This window comes from Acipenser ruthenus, chromosome 16, assembly GCF_902713425.1.
Source record: "Acipenser ruthenus chromosome 16, fAciRut3.2 maternal haplotype, whole genome shotgun sequence".
In the NCBI taxonomy this organism is placed as follows: Eukaryota; Metazoa; Chordata; class Actinopteri; order Acipenseriformes; family Acipenseridae; genus Acipenser; species Acipenser ruthenus.
In genome coordinates, this window is record NC_081204.1 from 5254900 (window position 1) to 5262357 (window position 7458).

The window sequence follows — 7458 nt, forward strand, 5'->3', positions numbered from 1 at the left end:
GCCCAAGTACTTCATTTCACGTCTCTTGTTTCGCATGTTGTTTTCTTCAGCGTTACTTGTTTTAGTATTACTTTTGCTTTCCTTCCTATTGACCTCCCCAATCTCCCCCCATATACTGAATCCCAACCAAGCTGCCGAACCGTCCAGTCTCCCACGGTATAACTATCAAACTACCCAACGCTGGGTCCTCGTGTTACCTAGCAACAGCAGACCAGGGACTCCAGGGAATTCCACCGCAGCACGATATCACGTTTCTTTACCGGGCTCCGACTGGTCCACTTGAATGACCCTTACAAAAGTTTACACAGTCATTTTGTAGTTAACTCTGTTTCCCCAGTATTACCACGTTTACAACAGGTATACTTTAAAAATGCTTGCCTGTGCTTTATGGTTATGTTTTTTTTAATTTTATTTTTTATCATCCTTTACTACACTTTGCAATGACGTTACCATGTAAACTGAATGCTGACCAGAATTATGTTGTGTATTGTAAATGAATGCATACAAATATACAAGTTGGAATTGTAATTATCATACATGATAATTGATACATTAAATGACTGAACTTGGAGGTAGAGGTGCTGGAGGCATATTCACTCATCCATGTGAGCAAGCAAGTACTTTCATGGATTTTATTTACACAGAGGAAGATAAACTATATTCAACAAACTGACAACTCAACAATATTGGTTTTATAACAATTTCCACTATGGCCATGGAAACAGGTTTATTGCAAAACATTAAATACGGAAATAATTATCTGTGAGTGACTATAAATCCCAAAGATAGTGTACAACTTGCCATATTAGAGAGCGTAAAGCAAAATACATTTTTTTCACAACAATAAAATACAAACAACGTGTATTTACAAAATAATAATACTGTTATTATTATTATTATTATTATTATTATTATTATTATTATTATTATTATTATTATTATTTTAAATAAACAAATAAATACATAACGATGTACCCCCAACGTGTCGTGGAACTTGAGAAACAACGAGTCCTAATTGTCCACAGGTGGTAAGAGATGCCGGAGCACATACACGTTGTTCGTAAGCTCGGTCATTTTTTAAATTAATAATTCAAACTATTTACTAGCTGTTACCTTATAGAAGAGCTCTGCAAGAAAGTGTGCACGTTTTACACAGGACGCGTATGAAGTCAGGATTTGTGTGTAAGTATCCTACGTTTTACTTTAATGACATTAAACCATATCCGGAGGGAGATTTGGGCATTTCAGTTTTTTTCTACTAATGTCGATATATTCAATAGTTTTACAGGATATTCACAAGCAAGTCACAAACACATATTTGGAACTTGACTGGCCGCCTCTTGGTGTTGGGTGGGTTTTATTATAGCGCGATGGGGATGCACAGAAATAAAATATATCGAGTCTTTCTGTACAGTATGCCACCCTTACATTTCTACACGTACAATGTAGTGAACCCCTTGTCTAATTATGATGAAATTTGCTCAGGACATTCTTTACCTATTAAGCATATCAGAAACTGTGTATATTGAATGGAGGCGCCTACTCGTCTGTCCGTATGTCAAACTTCTATTTGTACATGCGCATACTGTAGGTGTGCTGCAGGTTATGGTGACTCAGTTTTTCACGTTAGTCACGGACATGCTGGTTTATTTAAGAACTGTATATTTATGGTCATTCCCATAAGTTACAAATCTAATCAAGCTTTGGTTGTAGAGCTTGCTCTGTCTGAAATAATTTAACCTCTTTTCAGTCTGACACACAAACCTTGTATAACTGTCAAATTTGTGTATGGGTAGTTTTTCTATGCTTTTAAAATGGCCCAGCTTTTCAAACAAGAGGTTGAAGTAATATTACCTTTATTTTTGCGATGTGTATTTAAAAAGAAACAAAAAAAGCAGAAACTTTCATGTGCAAGTATGCTTTATTAAATAGTGTCAGTATTTATTAGAAAATGTCAGTATATTCAACATTTTCCTGGTAGGGATGAGAGAACCAGCAATGGGTTAAAACCGATATGTAATCCTAATAGTTAGACAAATATAAAATGAATAACACATATAGTAACAACAAATATAATGATTTAGTGGGCTATGCAGGTTAGTATTATTCTGAAAATAACCATCCAAAGCTAAGCATCTATATCCATATTCCACATATAAATTCCTCTCTTTTTTATTAGTAGTTTAAACTTTTTTGGCTATCTTGATAAAACCTAGCAGTATGTATAAACAAATTGAATGCACAAAAAACAACAGTTAAAACTACATGTTTTTATTTTAACACCACTTTAGTGAAAAAGCACCGGTTCACTTAGAGTATCTATTTCCAAACATTTCACCTGTATTTAGCATTATACTGGTGAAATGTGTATTGTGATTGCTAATTTGGCATTAGATACCCTTTGAGATTTACTTCACTAAATTATTAAAACAGCACCACTCTTGCACAGCACCACTTAGATTGTGAGGTAACTACAGTTAATACTAAATATAGGTATGCCACATACAACCAAAAATTGTATTTCCCTTTAATAAAACGCTCAAAGAAAATATATGTGGAAAAATATATATTTTGTATATATATATATATTACTAAGGTGTTGCAGTGCAGAAACATCAGTTGACATTTTAAACAGTTAATACAGTTGTTGTTTTTTTTTTCTTTCTGAAAAAGACTCTCCCATCAGTAATGAAGTACATTTCGTTATCTGGGGTTTGTTCCAAGCAGTATAACCTAGTGTCCCCCATCATTAGTCTACTGATTTTACTCTCTATTTTTTTCTATTGATGTCTTGTCAACATCTTGTTCAAAGGTAGTTCCACACCACTGCATTACATTCCAGAGCCTTCGTCTGTGTCGCCTTCAGGTTTCTAAAAAAAAAAAAAAAAGCATTAAAGTTTGAGTTTAAAGATTCTCACAGGAATAAAACAAACAAACAAACAAACAAAAAAAACCCTCCATTGAAGAGAAAAGAGGGTTTACATTACAGCTATTTCAAAATCAGACCCAGGGAGTGCTACATGTTTGGTGTTTAGTAAGGCCCGGGGTGGAAGTGAATGTCCTATGTTTTATTTTTAGACTGCTCCTTTTGTCCTCTCAATCAGAAACCACGTAGTCCGCAAACACACAGTACTGCAGATATCCATAACCAATACTCAGTCATAAAACTGAGCAAAACTAAACTACTAACTTGACAAATGTCTGTTTTCCAATGTCTGTAGGTGCAAAGATAACTATAAACTTAAGAAATAAAATGACACTAAACTCCTCAATCAAAAGGTGGACCCTGCTGCAGTGATTGTGTCTCTCAGTCCCTTCGCTTCTCACACTCTCAATGTTGAACACAATACCGGCCTTGCATTTTTTGGGTTTGGACTTGAAGCTTGATGTGTTCCTTCAGAATGGTCTGTTTGAGTCTTGGTTCCAAGCCTTTTGAGTAGCATCTGATGCACAGAGTACGTTTAAACACACTGTATACCGTTGGGTTAAAAGGGTCATCTTCCCTAGTCATTCTTGTGTAGTGAATGCATGTGAGCTACAAATAACAAAGTAGGTTTTCTGCAATCTCTCCTAACTGGTTTGTAGTTACTCGCTGGATGAACAGAGCTGCACATGCAGTACAAAGGTAAAAGCCATCAGGTAAGGTGAAGCTAATGGCTTACTGTACCTGCTGCTGTCCGGGCTTCGGACCACCATCAGTTTTTGAATGTTGGGTTTCTTCCTGTGGAGTAAATAAGAAAAATAACACAAGTCTTTTTGCAATTGTTTTCCCTTTTTATTAGAAGATACAGGTATAGGTAAATGCTATTTAAATAACAGTAGACATGCAACAATTACTAAGTATATACACTAGTGTATATGACTGGGCTGTTCATATTGAATCAGGTAACAGCAAGTTCGTTTCACGCAATCTTGTCTTGCATAGCTCCTGCAGATCGATTCTTTGCAAATTACTAAAGTTTCTAAAATAACATAGACCAGTTTCTTATTAAAACCTGAGGATGCAAACCAACAGATACCTTGGTACATGTCTGTAGTTGCATGCATATAGTATTTATTGCAATTTAATTTCAGTTTCACACTTTAGTTTGTTTGTGTTTCATATTCCAGTGTGTTGTTCTGTTGCCTTTCCTCTGGATTGCTACATTGTACTGACGTGGACAGACTGTGATTCTGTATAGTGCTCACATTAACACACTGTGATTCTGTATAGTGCTCACATTGACACACTGTGATTCTGTGTTGTACACACATTGACAGACTGTGATTCTGTATTGTACTCACATTGACAGACTGTGATTCCAGGAGCTCCTCGGACTCACTTTCTTCATTGCTGCACCCTGCTTCGTAACATTCAGACGAGCGTTTCTCTCTCCCCTTGGACAGGAATTCAGCAGCAGTGGACTTTTTCATCACAGCTTAACACACGTTACAGCAGTGCATCAGTAGGGATGTGATTGTTGACACTGATGGGTAATGTATTTTATACAAGCATGTGTACCCTCTTGTAGGCTTTATTTTATTTAGAGATTTAAATAAAGTCATGAGATTTTTCAAAGAAGGTGATGAACAGCTATTGTGTATAAACCCTGATTTTGGCAGGATACATTTACAATTGTCAGAAGAGGATGGACATCTTTAGTGAGCACAATGTGTGGAGGAAGAAGCCTGCACATTTTGCTATGCTACATTATTGTGTTTTAACCCAAAAATGTTTTTCATTTTTCGAATCCAAAGTTTACTGTTTGTTCAACTAAAATGTGGCCCAAGTATCATACAAGTGAGGTGTAATCTGAGAAAGAAACCAGTATCCATTTTAACAAGATAGCTTGCATGCATTGGTACATAGAAATGACAACATTGTGCCTTTATTAGCACAGGATAAGTCCCTAAGAGAACTGGAGAAAGCAGTTCTGTAGTGGAGGTGTTCCCTTACTCTGGCATCAGACTTACTTATTGCATGCAGTTTGAAATCGGTGATACAGTTAAGTATGTTTTAAGTTCAGATTTTTATATTATCCTTCAACTGAAACTTGATCTGCTATAAATTTCAGTGAGTTGTAAACTCAAGATGTAAAAGCTGGTATCTTACCTGCTTCACTGGTGATGTAGACTGTGAGCAACATTACCAGCAAAGGCAATATCATCTTTAAGGCGCTGAGTGTCATCTCTTCTTCTACGATTCATAGAATTGTCTCCAAAACCTGCAGACTTTTTACAGTATCTGCGCACAGGCCACGCCTCTAGGTGGTGAGAACCTTCCAGGTGTGCTAAGCTCCTCCCCAGTGGAATATCGCCATAATTATTCGTGGCTTTTAGAACTGTATTTTTCTGCCTTTACTGGGGTTGGCAGCTTACAAACAGCATTAGTTATTAGTGCACATCAGCTTGGCTGTAAGATTTCATTTTTTTTTGTTACCTGTATTTGCCTCCTTGCTTTAAGTAATCTACAGATGTTGTTGACCTTCAGTGATGCAGCTCTAACATGGAGAGTACTGAATTTCTTTCTTTTCCATGTGGGTTGGTGACAAAATCTCAACTTGTGTACGTTTTAAACAAAGTAAATCAATCTATTATTTGAATGGAATGAAGGTTTGTGTTATTTGGTTCTAGGTGTGTATTATTTAAACAATTATTTATTTGGCAGTTGGTATGTATGATAAAAACATAGTATTAAATTCAAACCAGTCATACATTGTAATCAATGTAGCAAAATGTAAACTATTTCTTTTGGAATGTAACATCCAAAACGTTGGCAGGCATGAGTGTTTTCTCGAAGGTTTGAGAAAGCACTCCATAATTACTATACTGTTGTACACTGCCTGACTGCAGGAGTGGTATGGTTTATTTGATGTATGCAGATGGAAGAAAATATATCAAATATATTAATATATCCAAATAATATATCCAAATAAAGGACTTTGTGATTGTGAGCATTCAGTTACAAGCAAAAATGTGCATGGTTACAAACAAAGAGCAAGAGAGCTCCGAGTCTGTGTAATGTTTATCTCCGTAGATTTGAATGGTATGAAATACTAAACCAAATCCCCGCAAAATGAAACCAGTCTCCTTGAGCACAAAGATGAATGTTTTTCTGACGGATGTTATTCGACTGCACAGCAGTTAATTTGTTGTTGCGTAGTCATAGTCAGTGGCGTTGCTGTGGAGGAAAGATAAAACCCTGTGTAGTAAAAGGTGTGCTAAACAATTATTATCTCCTTCCTGGGATTCTCTATTGAGGATGCTGTGCCATCTACAGAGCCTGGTTGCAAACACTATCAATGCTGGATATGTTCCAGATCCTTAGATAGCAATTGCATTAGTTGTCCACCAGGTGGCACCGAACACTCAGTAAAGCATTTGATTAAAACTTGAATTGCATAGCAATTTCATTTTAAGGCCAACCAGTTTTTACTGTAGTATGAAGATGATTAAAATCAAAACAGAAAAACATAGAAATATGTACAATATGTATGTTTATATAATCCTGTTAATGACACATATCTTTCCTTTGTTACTTGTCTAATTACTTTATTAAGAACATACACTCTTTGAAAAATCACTTTCAAGTAAGTACAGTTGCATGGTACGTTTGTTATTCTGTAATGCAAATATGTAAAGCAGTATATTTACAAAAAATTGAGAAATAAAAGGGGTGTTATAGGTAGATAACATGGTTTCTTTTTTCAGCATTAAGTAGTCATAAAGGCTATATGGTATATATAATGTGTGTGTGAGAGTACCTTAAACATGCAACACAAAGTTCTGAGTTGGTCATTCACAATACTAGTGTAGCTTTACAATAGGTAATGGTTTCCATATAAAACTATTAAAAGAACAACACACTTTCCTTAGACAAAACGATTGTATGCTTGTAAAGTTTGAAGACACACTTGGGATATGAAGTTATACTGGGGACAGTGTAACTTGCTTGGTGATGACATATAGATGAACACAGGTAAAAAAACATAACTGTCTACAGTTACATTTAGTACAACAGAGGTTTGGTTCTGATGATACCTTCTAATAGTGTTGGCTCAATATGTATATGTAATAACACAATATCTTACAAGACTGCATAGGTACATATATTCAGCTGATCCTATTGAAAGATATCACCATCAAATCCTTTATGTGGACCAACACGGCATATCCTAGTGTACAATGTTGTTACAGATTTGTATGTTCTGTTAGATAGAGTTTGTAATTCTGCACATGTTTAATGCTGTTGTTAAACTAATGCAGTGATTGAAGCACACTGTATTGGTTGTATGTGTCGCAGATGAGAAATGCAGTTTACAATTACGTTCCAATTATCTGCTTCTTTGTTGCCATGATTGGGTGTAGATATATTTCTTGTATTGCTGGTGGGAATATAGGATTAGTGAATTTATGCTATGATGTGTGTTTTCTTGTGTGTAGGATTATCATGATTAATCAACATTTTCTTCCTGTATC